At 41.5% G+C, this 14971-nt stretch overlaps 1 protein-coding gene and 1 pseudogene across 1 annotated transcript in view; one reads left to right on the top strand and one right to left on the bottom strand.

Moving 5' to 3' along the window:
• Positions 1–1222: 1222 nt before the first annotated feature.
• LOC131504831 (L-lactate dehydrogenase B chain-like) lies at positions 1223–2309 on the bottom strand (annotated as a pseudogene).
• A 9565-nt stretch (positions 2310–11874) lies between these two features.
• Positions 11875–14971, top strand: part of RANBP3L (RAN binding protein 3 like) — a 286469-nt gene continuing 283372 nt past the window's right edge. The window contains exon 1 of the mRNA XM_058717609.1: positions 11875–11979. The gene's annotated coding sequence lies outside the window, so the exon portion shown is untranslated. The remainder of the gene's footprint in view (positions 11980–14971) is intronic.

Here is a 14971-nt window from a genome sequence, read left to right as displayed (position 1 = left end):
CTCTGCTCCATTGATATGTCTGCATATCCAATGTGTCAATACCACAGTTTTAACTACTGTAGCTTTATAACATAAAGACCTTTTTTTCCCACTGCTCTTGTTTTTCATGATTGTCTCAGCTATTGCATGCCTGTTTCCATATATTCTTTAAAATTAGCTTACACATTCCAATATCTAATTATTTTGTGGGGATTTCTGAGGAAACCAACATATAGCATTTCCCCCCCTCTGTCCATGTTTTGAACAAATTGGGAAAAAATGTAAAGAGTTAGGCGTATGGGAAATAAAAGTATAACTTTTATTAGAGACCAAGGCTGAGATGGATAGCTAAGAATACTTCCAAATAGGCTTGTGAACTGAAACTTAGAATTAGACAGATATGCCCCCCTCGAATCAGAGGTAACCTCTTAAGGTGGGAGCTGTCCCGGTAAGACTTTGGAACCAATGCTCCTATAGTCTGTTCACTTCCAAAAAAAAAAAAAAAAAAAAAAGGAAGGAAAGAAGCAGCCAAGAAGGTCGATTTTATTCTTCTTAAACTTGTCAGAGGACAAGAAGGAGGAGTGACTAAGGGGTTGGAGCAAGACCTTAAAAGTTACCCCTCCATAGAAAAGGAAACTGAAGATTTCCTTTCTAACAATTTGATGCTGGTATGAGCAAATTATTATCCCACTTTTTAAGATGAAAGGCATAATAAGATGTTAAGAAGTCACACAGACATCTTTATCTTCTACCTCAGTTCATTCCATAGGCAAAGCCCTTCTTGCCTTCGACAAATCCCCTACACTAATTATTTTGGAATATTCTCTCACCCCAACATAAATATGAGAGAAATTATAAAGATAAATTTCTCCATTGCTTTGGGTGTATTTTCCTTCATTGAAATGATTTAGAAATAATCTTTAATATAATCTCATGAATAATCCTTAATTCAAACTTCAATTGCTTCCAGTAGCAATTTCAACACTAAATTCAGCTTTTTCCAGTGGTACTTGTTTCAAGATAGCATCTTTCTTGGCAGCTATCTCACAGTTTGGGCTCCGTCTGACTCACCTCAAATTAACTAACTGCAAAGTGATGCCAACCTGCATGCATAGTTCCCTCTCCATCGTGCTTTTCTTTTTAAAATTTTTTTGGGATAGTTAATTTTATTTGTTCAAGGGCTCATATTGCAACCACTAAACCAAGCATGGCTTCAATTCAGATTCACATATTTAGGAGGATAAAAGCAAACTGTGATTCATGTATATGGATGAAAAACTAAAGGCTCATGGTTAATCACATTGTAGTTTTAAATGTCTATGGGTTAGAAGCCAGAAGTCACAGGTCTTTTAGGTCTTTCTGGATGTCTCACAAAGTATTTGCACTTTTCTTGAGCTGAGCAACTTCATCATTTGTCAGCTTCTGGTTGATAACACTGGTTAATCCCCGAGAGTTCAGGCTGCATGGAAGGCTCAGGAAGACTTTCTTCTCAGTGCCATCCATTCCCTTCATCATGGCTGACACTGGATGAATCCTGGATAGATTTTTCAACATGGATTCAGTGAGATCAGCCACACTTAATCCAATAGCCCAGCTGGTATATTCTTTTATCTTGACGACTTTGTAGGCACCATCTTAAGCACTTCCTTCCCCAATTTTCACTGTCATTGTCTGTTCCCATGTCTGGATTCAGTTCCTGGAGAGAAGTGCCTGCCCCATTCACGCCACTCTGCACAGCCACACTTGAGTCGCCATGTTCTCCCAAAATCCATCCATGGAGCTGCTGGGATGAATGCCAAGTTTTTCAGCCATAAGGTAGAGAAATCTAGCAGAATCCAGATTACATCCTTTCCAATCACATGGTGGTTGGGTAGTCCACTTAGCTTCCAGGTAACATATGTAAGAATATCTACTGGGTTGGAGACCACAGCTCTGATACAATCAGGCCTGCACTTGACTATCTGAGAAATAATGAATTTGAAGACGTTAACATTCCTCTGTACCAGGTTGAGCCGGCTCTCTCCCTCCTGCTGGTGGTCTCCTGCAGTTACCACCACAATCTTAGAATTGGTGGTCATGGAGTAATCTTTATCTGCCACAATTTTAGGTGTCTGAAGAAATAAGCTCCCATGTTGCAGATCCATCCTTTCTCCTTTGAGTTTATTTTCCAAAACATCCACAAGGGCAAGTTCATCAGCCAGAGACTTTCCCAGAATGCTGATGGCACATGCTATACCAACTTGTCCCACACCCACTATAGTGATCTTATTGTTTGGGACAGTTGCCTCTTCTGTGACTGGTGCAATCAGTTTTTTCTTAAGAGTTGCCATTGTGCCCAGAGAGAAACGGCTGTAAGAGTCGCGTGAAGAAGACAATGTCAGCTGTGTTGTGACTCTCCATAGGGTGTTTTTCTTATCCTTGATGGTGTCTATGGGATTATTGCTGTGGACCCTAAAACTGGGAGAGGAAGACTGGCACCTCTTCTGGTTTGCTGAACTTGAAGTTGGAATTATCCAGGGCCATTCATCTACCCTACACCTGTTCTACAACCCCATGAGATCTGGCTGCACTAAAACTGACCTGCCTTTTGGATGGAACATGTCTCTTCAAGGATCACTGAGCTCCTCCTAATCCACATGTTCTTCTAGGTGGTAGATCCCCCTTAGCCCTCCAACTCTTGTGCCCCACCCCAAGACACATGGTTCCGTGGAATTCCAGAGCAGGGGCTTTCTTCCCAAACATATGTTCTGAAACAAAATACTGCTTACTTTTAAATCGCTATGTTAATATGGTAGGTGCCCATAGGAAGAGAAAGAATCATCTTAAATGTACGTCATTACTGGAATCAGAAGAGTGAATTTATTTTTGAATGTGCTGCTGAAAAAGAATTCAGCTTTACTGCATAACCTCCTAAAGAACTAATGCAAGTCATGATTACAAAAAGCTTTCATGGCCTTTGTGTGTGTGTGTGTGTGTGTGTGTGTGTGTGGTTTTCTTTCCTTGCCTTTCTTCTCTTTTCTTTTCTTTCTTTCTTTCTTTCTTTCTTTCTTTCTTTCTTTCTTTCTTTTCTTTCTTTCATTTTAAAACTCATTCTCTATCTTTGTGCTACTGAGTTCAAGCACACTCCACTTAAGAGCTTGTTAATGTTCATCACAGTATCTGTGTTGAAGTTTGGGAGGTCCATGGAACTTAATTAGAAAGAAAGTTGGCTCTAATTTTGTCTTTTAGTACCATACCCCCACTTGAAAAAATAAAGACTGGCTATTTGAAGACCCTTAAAAAACTATTCTTTAGTTTCTTCTTGATTTGTGTTTACGGCTCAAAGTTTTCCCAGGGGAGGGTGGGAGGCAACCATAGGACAGTTCAGACGTTCTGTTCTTCTCCTTTTCTATCGAAGGGCTCCAGATAACAGCCCCAAAGAAGGGAACACATCCAGGCCTCACAGCAGGATGTCAGTACTTTATAATAACCTCTCCCACAGCCTGAAGCTCCCAGCACTATTCACTTTGTACTAGTACCCTTGACCCAGCACAAAGGAAGACTTTGAAAGTCGCTGCACCCCACATCCCTGCTGAGAACCCAGGACGCAGGATGCTACACAGCAGTCTTCAAAAAGCCCCCTAATTTTATTTCCATCTCTGATTTCTGGGCCAGAGTCTTCTGCTTGAACAAGGGGGAGAACAGCTGTGTAAATAAATACAGATAACTGCAATGAGCTGAATGCTTTCCCCCAACTGCCTGCTAAGCTCATATAGGCTCTCAGCTGATTGTGTAGATGGATAAAGACATGGACCAAATGTGCTGCAATATATGATATTCTTCAGGGAGGAAAGTGGTATTAAGCACCCAGAAGTGTTCTGTATAAAATAGGACTGCTGGGTAACCAGAAACAGTTAACTGAATCCTATTACACTAGTTAGGAACCTTCAAAAAGCCTGTTTTCCTAACACCTATCAATCATCCATCCAGCAAACATTTATCGAGTATCTACTACATACAAAGCATGTTTCCAAGTGTTTATGGGGTCACTTGGAAAACCTCAGGGAGGTCTGTCTGTGCCTTTAGGCATGTGGATCAGAGCAAAGGGATAAGTAGTGATTGAAAGTACAGTTTCTGAAGTCAACTGTCTTCAGAATGAAGTCAACATTCCCTACTAGCTGTGTGGCCTTGGGCAAGTTGCAAACCCTTTCTGAACTTCAGTTTCCTCACCTCTAACATTTGTTTCCTCATGTGCTGCACAGAGTCTGCCACATAACAAACTAAAGATCAGCTGCCTTATAGGGCATCGATTAAGCCGATGCAGAAAACAAACCCCACCCCAAGTTCAGTAGCATAGCATGGTAGAGGTTTATTTCTCTGTCCAGAGCTGGGAGGTGCAGGGCTATAAGGGTATCTCTATCACTTTTGACATGTAGCTTCATCTCCAAGACCAAGATGGTTGCTCTGGCTCTTACCACATCCCTGCCAGCAAGAGAAGGAGAAGGTCAGAGGAGAGTATGCTTATTGCTTTTAAAGGTATAACCCAGAAGTGGCACACACTATTTCTTGTTACATTCCATTTGCCAGAACTTAGTCATGTGATTGTGTCAAGCTGCATTAGAAGGGTGGGAACTGTAGTGTCTAGTTGGCCATGTGTTTAGCTAAAACTCATAACTTCTGTTGTGTGAGATGGTGGGCCACAAACCATCCCAGCCACAGCTATCATGACCTACTCACAGGGCTCATGACAGTCACTGCTGGAGGAGCCTTGGAAGATCATGGGAGGTAGACTCCTGGACACAGGGGTAAGAAGAAGAAGAAGAAGAAGAAGGAAAAAAAACCATTCCAATGGAGGGATAGAGAGCTCAGAGACATCAAAGAGGGGATTTGTTTACAGTATATTGAGAAGTCTGGATTATCTGGGGTGTAGTGTGCAATAACAGAGCTGTGTGGGAAGCAAAGCCAGAGCATAGGTTAGCAGTAGCTCATGAAGGGCCTGAGACATTTGTACTGTATTTTCCCAGTCAGGGAAGAGATAGTACAGATTTCCTTAGTAAGGGAGGGAAAATTAGGCAATGTACTTTAAGAACGTATGTGACAACAATGAATAGGCAGGAGGTGAATGACCAATTGGAGAAGTCATTTAAATAAACCAGGGATAAGATTTTGAGGGCCTGAACCGGGCTAAAGTGGTGGTGAGATTGCTAAAAGAGTCAGATGGGAGGCACCTTTGGAAATAGAATTGACAGGATATGGGAACCCACTGAATATGGGTGTGAAGAAAATGGGTCAAGAATGACCCCAAGTTCTCAGCCTTTGTTTTTGTCAGGACAGTGATGCCATTAAAAAGGACAGGGAAGGGGTGCCTTGGTGGCTCAGTCAATTGAGTGTCTGACTCTGGATTTCAGCTTAGGTCATGATCTCACGGTTCATGAGTTTGAGCCCCACATCTGGCTTTGCGCTGACTGTGCAGAGCCTGCTTGGGATTCTCTTTCTCCCCCTCTCTGTCCCTCCCCTCCTAAAAATAAATAAATAAACATTAAAAAAAAAAAAAAAGGACAGGAAAGCCAGGAAGAGGGGAGAGAAAAGCTAGGACGGGGTAATGTCTTATGAGCCAGTGAAGGAGAGAGAACATGGTACCCATATATTTAAATTTATTTTTTATTTTTTTGGATAATTCTTTAATGTCTGCTCACCTCCACTAGACTGTAAACTCATCTATAGCTGCATAAAAAACCATCTCAAACTTTGTGGCATGAAACAAGCAAAAAAGGTCATTTATTACTATCTTTCATGGGTCTGAGGGTTGACTAGACTTAGCTAGGTGATTATCACTCAGCATCTCTCATTCAGTTAAAGCCAGACAAGGGGAGGAGGTGGAATCATCTCAAACACTCACATGTTTGGTAGTAGATAGTGGCTATCAGCTGAGACTTCAGCTGGGACTATTGGCTTGGGTTTCTTCACAGCACAGTGAATGGGGTCTAAGAACACATGTCCTAGAGAAAGCCAAGGAGAAGCTGTATTACTGTTTATCACTGAGTCACTCAGAACATTTCTACTGTATTCAGTTCATTAGAAGTGAGTTACTAAGGGGGCACCTGGGTGGCTCAGTCGATTGGGCGGCTGACTTCGGCTTAGGTCACGATCTCGCAGTCCATGATTTCGAGCCCCACATCAGGCTCTGTGCTAACACCTCAGAGCCTAGAGCCTGCTTTGGATTCTGTGTCTCCCTCTCTCTCTGCCCCTCCCTCACTTGTGCTCTGTCTCGCTCTCTCAAAAATAAATAAATGTTAAAAAAATTTTTTTAAAAAGAAGTGAGTTACTAAGGCTAATCATATTTCAGGGCTTGATGGGAGGAATGTGCAAAAATTTGTGGACATGTTTTAAGCTACCACATTCTGTGAGGACAGGGCCTTAATCCTGCCATTTTTTAAACCACTGTATTACTCATGCTTAGGAAAAAGTAGTGTGTGGTGTGGTCAATGAAAGTTTGTTGAACAAGTGAATGAAGAGAAAAATCAACATGTTTCAGTACCACAGATTATTCATGATAAAGACTAGGGAATATTGACTTTTATTGTTTGTTACTAGCTGGCCGCCTGTATGGCCACCATGTCTATGTGGGCAACTCAATTTTCAGCAGCCGTTACTAACACTACTGGGGGAGTGAGAACATTACAATCCCCTTCTTATAGGGCTATTGGCTCCTGAGTATGGCACAAGTGGATCTGAGAGCTGTTAAAAGATAAACTGAGGCATATTAATAATTTTAAGAGTTTATCTTAAAACTCTGCAAAAATCTGCTTGAACGGGCAACACCCAATCTGGCAGATAGAAAGGAGTTCCAAGGAGCTGTACAGAATGAAAGACTTTTAAGGGCAGAAGGGAGCAGGAAGAAAGAAGTTATATGAAGCACAAAAGCGGGTTGTTTATTGCAAAGTGACTTTCCTTTAGGGTTCAGCAGGGTGCCTTCAGGCAGATTACCTACCTGGTGGCTGATCAGGTGATTCCTGACTGAGTTAAGATTCTACTTCTCAGAGAGCTCAAACTGTAATTCTCAGTTTGGTGACATGGGGCTTAGTGTAAGCTCCTCCAGTCTGGTTTCTAAGTCAGACCCGGTCTCACCCTAAACCCGCTCTGGTTCCTAAGTTGGACCCCGCTTGACCCAGACCAGTTTCTAAGTCGGATCCAGTCTGACTCCGGCCAGTTTCCCACCTAGCCCACCTCCAGAGGTAGTGAGGAAGCAGCCAACCCAAGGGGCTCCACCGGTACCTAGGTTTGGTTGCTCTGCTGCTCCAGGGGACCATTAGGGTCTCCTCGGTTCCCTCTTCTGATACCAAAACTGTTAGAAGATAAACTGAGGCATATTAAAAATTTTAAGAGGTTGAGCAAAAATTGATTTGAATTGGGCAGCATCCAATCCAGCAGATAGAAAGGAACTTCGAGGAGCAGTACAAAATGAAAAACTCTTATAGGCAGAAGGGAGCAGGAACAAGGGAGTTACTGGAGGCAAAAAGCGGGTTGGTTATTGCAAAGTTACTCTCCTTTAGGGAACAGCAGGGTTCTGTCAGGCAGATTACCTAACTGGCGCTGATCAGGTGATTCCTGATTGAGTTAAATTGCATTCTGGGAGAGCCCAAGCTGTAATCAAGTTAAGTCTCAGTTTGGTGACATGGGGCTTAGCATAAGCTATTCCACTTTGGGCCTATTGTCTTGTTTTTAACAGAGACAATACCTGAACCAAATGCCTACGTCCTGCAAGGAACTATTTTCTGCTTTTACCCAAACATAAAAGGTGAGTGTAGCAGGTTTTTGTTTTTTTTTTTTTCCTGATGCATAACAAATTACCACAAATTTCGTGGCTTAAAACAACACTCATTTGTTAGCTCATAGTTCTATAGGCAAGAAGTCTTGGGTGCTCTGCTTAGGGTCTTGTAAATCTCAAATCAAGGTGTTGGTCAGACTTCATTCTCATCTAGAGCTTAGGGTCCTCCTTCAAACTCATGTGGTCGTGGAAAAATCCAGTTCCTTGTGGTTGTAATATTGTAGTCTGTTTCCTTGCTGGCCGTCAGCTAAGGGTCACTCTCAGAGACGAGACTGCATTTCTTGCCATGTAACCCCCTCCATCTTCAAAGCCAGTAATGGAGAATTTCTCTCTCATTGAATCCCTCTCTTAGGCTTCAAATCTCTCTCACATTCTGTCTCTGATCTCTAGATCCAGACTTAAAGGGCTAGTGTAATTAGGTCAGGCTCACCTGGATAATCTCCCATTTTAAGGTCAATTGATTTGGGGACTTCATTACATCTGAAATTAATATTCGAATAACTAGGAGTTCACAGTATTAGTGTCTGAATAACTGGGAGGTATGTGTACAGCAGGGGCTAGTAATCTTGGAGGCTATTTTAGAAGTCTGCTAACACAATAGGAAATTCCCCAAATATAGGAAGGTATACAGACAGTTCCAGTATTGGAAATAAAAAATGATGCAAATGTTTACCACAGGAAGAAAGAGGACAAATGAAGATATAGGAAAACTGAAAGGTAAGCATCTGAGATTGAAGTTATGAATTCTACTGAGGAGCTACAAATGGACAAAGGAGTGAGGAGCAGTGTTGAAAGCCTGGCTGAAGTTGGCTGGGTGCAGAAAACGGCAATCGAGGCCCTTGATGTTCTTAATTAGTTTCTTAAGCAATCAGCTGCAGCAATGAGTATAAAAAGATGAAGCTGGAGAAATTGAATGGCGATGTTTGCATCGCGTGAGGATTGGCAAGGCGAACGGCATTGATCATGGAAATGAAGGATCATGGTAGGAGCACTGTTCCAGGAAAAGAAGCTGGAGGTCTGAATTCTCCTTATCTGTAAGGTGTGGGTTGTGCAGTGGATAACGTCCAACCGTCAGTACTGTAGCATCTGGATTCTATGTTGTGGCCACAGGGTCCTGCTGAGTGAGAGAGAAGACAAGGAAATAATGCTAGTACAGATGAAGAATAGAGATTAGAAATCATGATGAGGACGAAGATTAGGTGCGTTCGGATTTGATGCAATCAGAGAGTGTAAGAGGGTGAGGTAAAAAGTTGATTTTATGCTACTTCCCGTGTAATTTAAAATTTTTATGGCGATATACTTCCTTCCCCCCATTTCTTTCTTTGGTCTATTATTGTAATAGGTTTTACTTCTCAGTAAGGTATAATCCTCACAGTACTTTTTTGTTTGTGTGTTTGTATTAAAGGTCAATAAGCATTTAAACACTTTAACAAATGAAAAATGAGTGTCTTTTATAGTTATCTGTATATTTACATTTATGTTAATAGTCATTATTTTATGTGGGTTTAAATTTTGATATGATATTATTGTCTTTCACCTTGAAGCACTTTTAAACATAGCTTATGGCAATGAATTCTCTCAGTTTTTGTTGTCTGAAAGTATCTTTATTTCAACCTCATTTTTGAAGGATTTTTTAAAAATGTTTTTTAAATATTTCTTTTAATGTTTATTTTTGAGGGAGAGAGAGACAGACTATGAGTGGGGGAGGGGCAGAGAGAGAGGGAGACCCAGAATGTGAAGCAGACTCCAGGCTCTGAGCTGTCAGCACAGAGCCTGACGTAGGGCTCAAGCTCCCAAACTGCGAGATCATGACCTGAGCTGAAGTCGGACACTTAACCAACTGAGCCACCCAGGCGCCCCTGAAGGATTTTTTTAAAAAATACAGAATTCTAGACTGGTTCCCCCATCCCACCCGCCACCCTCTTTAAACCTTCAAAAATGTTGGTCCATTTTGTTCTGTGAAATAAGAGATAAGTGATAATTTTTGATGAGAAATAAGTGATAATTTTTATTTCCTTGTGTATAATGGGCATTTCCTCTTCTGCTGCTTTTATAATCTTTCTCTCCATTGATTTTTAGCAGTTTTATTATGATGTGCCTTGGCATGGTTTTCTATTTGTTTATTCTTTTGGGACGTGTTGGGTGTCTGGGATGTGTGAGGTTATATTTTTCATCAAAATTGGTAACATTTTGATCATTATTTCTTTAAATATTTCTTCTATATTATCTCCAGGACTCAAGTTACACATATATTAGACTACTATTGATATTGTGCCACATATCCCTGATGCTCTAATAATATTTTTAAGCCCCTCTTGTGTTTTAGTTTGGGTAGTTTCTATTGCTCTGTTTTCAAGTTTACTGGTCTTTTCTTCTGTAGTGTTCATCAGTTACTGATCTCATCCAGTAAGTTTTTCATTTTGGATATTGTATTTTTCATCTGTAGAAGTTCTATTTGTTTCTTTTTTATATCTTCCATTTCTCTAATCATTATGTCCATGCTTTTCTCTAAATCCTTGAGCATATTTGTGATATTTTAAGCAGTTGTTTTAAATCCATCACCCATGAATTCCATAATTTCTGTCATTTTGGGGGGTATATTTCTATGGGTAATTTTTCTCCTAATTATGGGTCACATTTCCTTGTTTCTTGAAATATTTAGTGGTTTTTTTTTTTTTAGTTTATTTAATTTGAGAGAGAGAGAGAGAGAGAGAGAGAGAGAGATCACATGTGTGTGCACACAAGCAGTGGAAGGACAGAGAGAGAGGGAGAGAGCGAGAATCCCAAACAGGCTCCATGCTGTGCTGTCTGCTGTCAGTGTGGAGCCCTGTGTGGGACACAAACCCATGAATGGTGAGATCATGACTTGAGCTGAAACCAGCAGTCAGATGATTAACCTACTGAGCCACCCAGGCACCCCTAGTGTTTTTGATTGGATGCTGGACAGTGTATTTAAGTGTCTGGATCTTTTTATCTTTCTTTACTGGAAGAGTGGATAGATTTGTTCTGTCATGCAGTTAACTTACAGAGTAGCTTCATCATTCTGAGGTAGTTTTTAAGCTTTTGTTAGGGACAAGTATAGAGTAACTTTTTTTTTTTCTTCTAGGATTAGTTTGGCCCTAATTCTATGCCCTGCCCTTTATTGGGTCTTCAGTGGGGAAAAACAAAGAAACAAACAAACAAACAAACAAAAACAAACTCAGGTATTCAGTGAAGTTTCTGTTTTTCTTTGATTGGTCTCATGTAGTATTACCCTGTGCATGCACAAGGTTGGTATTCAGCCAAATACTCAGAGACCCCTACACAGATTTCTAAAGCTATATCTCTGCACAGTTCTGTCTTCATTGCCCTGCAAATTTCAGCCACCTTATCTTATGTGAACTTCATTGAAGATCTCGTCCACTCAGTGAGACCACTGTGCTCTGCTTGCTTTCTGCTTTCATGGCCTGGAGTCTGGTAAATGCCTTCAGAGAAAAATATTATAGGGGTCATTATCAGAATAATTTCATTTGTTTCCCTTCTCTGGGGAGTTACAGTTTTCTTGTTTATTATTATTTTTTAATGATTATTTATTTTTTGAGAACGAGACAGAGCATGAGCAGGGGAGGGGCAGAGAGAGAGAGGGAGACACAGATTCCAAAGCAGGCTCCAGTCTCTGAGCTGTCAGCACAGAGCCCTATTCAGGGCTCAAACTTACGAACCATGAGATCATGACCAGAGCTGAAGTCAGATGCTCAACTGACTGAGCCACCCAGGCATCCCTGTATGTATACATTTAATATAGGTTCAACATCTTTGGTCTTATACCTTTTAAGGTTAGCTACTGTGAGATCATGACCTGAGCTGAAGTTGGATGCTCAACCGAGTGAGCCACCCAGGTGCCCCAAGAGTTACAGTTTTCTGATGCTAGTTGTCCACAGTCTAAAAACAATTGTTTCATGCCTATTTCTCAGAGAAGAAAATGAGCAAGGGATTCTTGTGTCTACCTCTGACCTTGCTGGCCTCTTCCATAATACCCCTTGTGCAATCATGTGAAAATCTGAGTACAGGGGCTGGATGAGTTCACGGAGTTAAGAGATCTGAAATGTGTGCTGGGTTCCTACTCTTAGATTAAAAATGCGGCTTAGAATAAGGAGACTTCAGCATTTCTCGTTCAGAGCGCTTCTGGGGAAATTCTTTATGAACTCGCTAAGGTAGGTGTTCGGGAGGTTGGTAACATGAGGCAAGCAGCTCCTGTCTCCCTCCTCTAGGTCCTTCCTAAGTTGGAAAACTCTACCTGATAAAGGCAAGACCTGAGCTAGAGCTTGGGGAACAGGCTTGGAGGAGGTGGGAGCAGGGTGCAGGCACCAAGGTGGCTCAGCCTCTCTAGCTTTTGCTTTTTCTAAGGTATCCCCTCTTTTCCTTTTCTTCCCCCCTACCCCCACCAAATTCTGGTGTTGTGGTTGCTATTTTCTGAAGAGCACTACTTTAAAATAACTTTTATTGTGTCATAAAATAAACAAGAGAAATATTTATTCATTGTTGAACACCTAAAAATTACTGAGCATCCTTAGGAAAGTGTCTTAGATGGTGTTTCCTTTTAATGAAATAGGTAGTTGGAATAGCTGGAATAATATAATTCATGAAGTTGTGTATCCAATTTTTAAAGCCTAGTATTATGAACATTTTTCTAAAAATTTTAGCTCTGCTTTTACTTGTTGTGTTAGCTTGGATAGTTACTTAGTCTCGGTAAACCTCAGTATCCTCATCTGTAAAATGGAGATAATAGTACCTCCTTCACAAGATTGCTGTCAGGACTAAATAAGATAGTATACATCCCACTCTTAGCTAGTGCCTGACATATGGTAAGCACTCATTAACTGTTAGCTAATACTTTTTCATGTCATGAATGAATTCATTATATCATCAAAGTATGACTTTTCAACGAGTGTGTGTTATGTCATTGTATAACTGTATTGTGACTTATTCAACTGTTGCCCGATTTTGGACATTCGTACTCGGTAAGATTTTTGCGTTATAAGTAATTTTGTGATGAAAGTCCCTTGAATATAAACCTGTCTCCCTTTCATGTGAAGGTAAATCCCTGGAAGTGGAAGGAATAGATGGGGAAAAGGAACGGAACATCAGTGGAGGTAGAGTTTCCTTCATCGATCTCAGCTCAGACTCCTCACATAAGGCCTCTGAGAAAGGAGAGCAGCTTGGGGCTGGCTTCTAGAGGAGCCTGGGCTAAAGGAGAGAGGAAGACCCTTTGGGACATTTCTGCCTTCCCTCCTTTTTGTTTCAAATTCTCCAGAGGGTCGGGACTCACTGAACTGGGAAGACCTGAGGTCTATGTCCACAGCTCACTGGCCAAGTATGTGACGTTGGGAAAGTCACTCAATTTCCCTGGGCTTCCTCTTGGATAAAATGAGGAGTTGTACTCCACTTCTAAAGTTCCTTTAAATGCTAGCATCCTTCAATCTAAGACTCTGACAACCTCATATCTAATATCAACAGACTCCACTTCTTACTTCAAGCGGAGAATTTAGTTCGTGCAATCTTTGGTTAATTCATGTTTTCCAGAAGCATTTATCTCACATCTACCATTCATCCATCACAGAGGTGAATGGACTCCAATCTTCGAGGAATTCCCAGTCTAGTAGGGAAATAGGACAATTATATTGACACACTGCGATAAGTTCTATAATAGAGACTATTATTGAATCCCGTGGAAGGACAGAAGGAGGAGATATCTGTTATGTTTTTAATGGTGCTGAGTGTGTGGGTCAGATTAGGAGTGGATCACCCAGGAAAACAGGCAACCTGTCTCCAATCTCTTTTATGTATGAGCCTGATTCTGAGTATCAGTGAAAGCTCTCTTGATAGGAGATTATTATCTTAAAACATCTCCATAAAGCGAATATTGCCAAGAAATTCCAAGATGAGAGAAGGGAAGTTGACTACAAAAATGAACAAGACATTGTCTTTACCTCCTAAATAGGGATGGGAAAAAGCGGCTATGGAAGTGGTCAGTATGGAAAGTTAAGTATGGAAATAATAATAATAAGTTATGGACAGAGCAATTTTATTCCTGAGAGATCTGGGGTGTTCTTTCTGGCTTGTTGAAAACAATGTTGGCTTTGGAGTTAGAGTGGACAGGTAGCTTCAGGATCTAGGATAGGTTGCCTGATAGCTGTATCGGTAAACAGACCCAGGAACACTTACCTGGAGATAATGCCCCTAGAGCTGGGGTATGTATCAGGCACTGAAGAAGATGCTCCTTTCTCCCTTCCTCTGGTCACCAATCTTTTAGTCTTTGTTTACATATCTTAAAGGTGTGAATAGTATTTTCCCCTGAAGGAATATTGATGAAGTAGTGAGTATGAGGGCATTTGGCACATGTTAGAGCATTACTGTGGTTCTGGAAGGAGGATATGAACTAGAGTCTTGAAGAACGGACTTATCCAGTAGACTTTTTAAGGAAGATTTTGGCATTCACCAGGGAGTTGTGCTCATCGGCAGAAGGGCACCATCCAGGAGCAGTTGCTGGCACGGGGCCTAATGCTGTGTGGCAGTGGTGAAAGCTCTCACAGGAGAGGGAAATGGAGCAAAGGGGAAGGAGGACAGGGCCAGCTGACCACATCTCAGTCCGACTTGGCCAAAGTGCCAGTAGGGAAGGGGTACTTAGGCAGGGTAGGGCCTGGGGGTGGGGTGACTTCTTCTGAAGTGCTAGTCATCTAGCACTATGGGGAATGTGACAAATAGTGGTTAGCACCCCTCCATCTCTGTCCCTCCTTGTTGTGTTCCAAAGGGGAAAGCTATGCTGAAAGGGCTTAAAAAAAAAAAAAAAAAAAAAAAAAGGCAGGGCAAGGGAAAGATAAACCAAGCAGGGGTTGCCAGGATAATAGTGAACAGACATCTGGGTTGAGTGTTTGGGGTTGTGCAGTGAAGGAGAAATGCCCTGAGAAGTGCTGGGCTTTGTTCGGAATTCAGACATAATGGCAAAGGCCAATGAGATCCTCTCCACCAACCTCCCTCCATCCCACCACCCCCCAAAGTCCACCCAGACAGAGAGAGGGAGAGATACAGAGGTGGGAGATTTATTTTGATGTAGAGTGTTCTGACAGCAATCCAGAAGGGAACGGAAGTGAGCTCAGAGAAGGGAAAATGTAGGATATCCTAGGGCACTTTCACAAGGCACCAGGA

This window comes from Neofelis nebulosa, chromosome 1, assembly GCF_028018385.1.
Source record: "Neofelis nebulosa isolate mNeoNeb1 chromosome 1, mNeoNeb1.pri, whole genome shotgun sequence".
Classification (NCBI taxonomy): Eukaryota; Metazoa; Chordata; class Mammalia; order Carnivora; family Felidae; genus Neofelis; species Neofelis nebulosa.
This window is presented reverse-complemented; position numbering and strand designations above follow the sequence as displayed.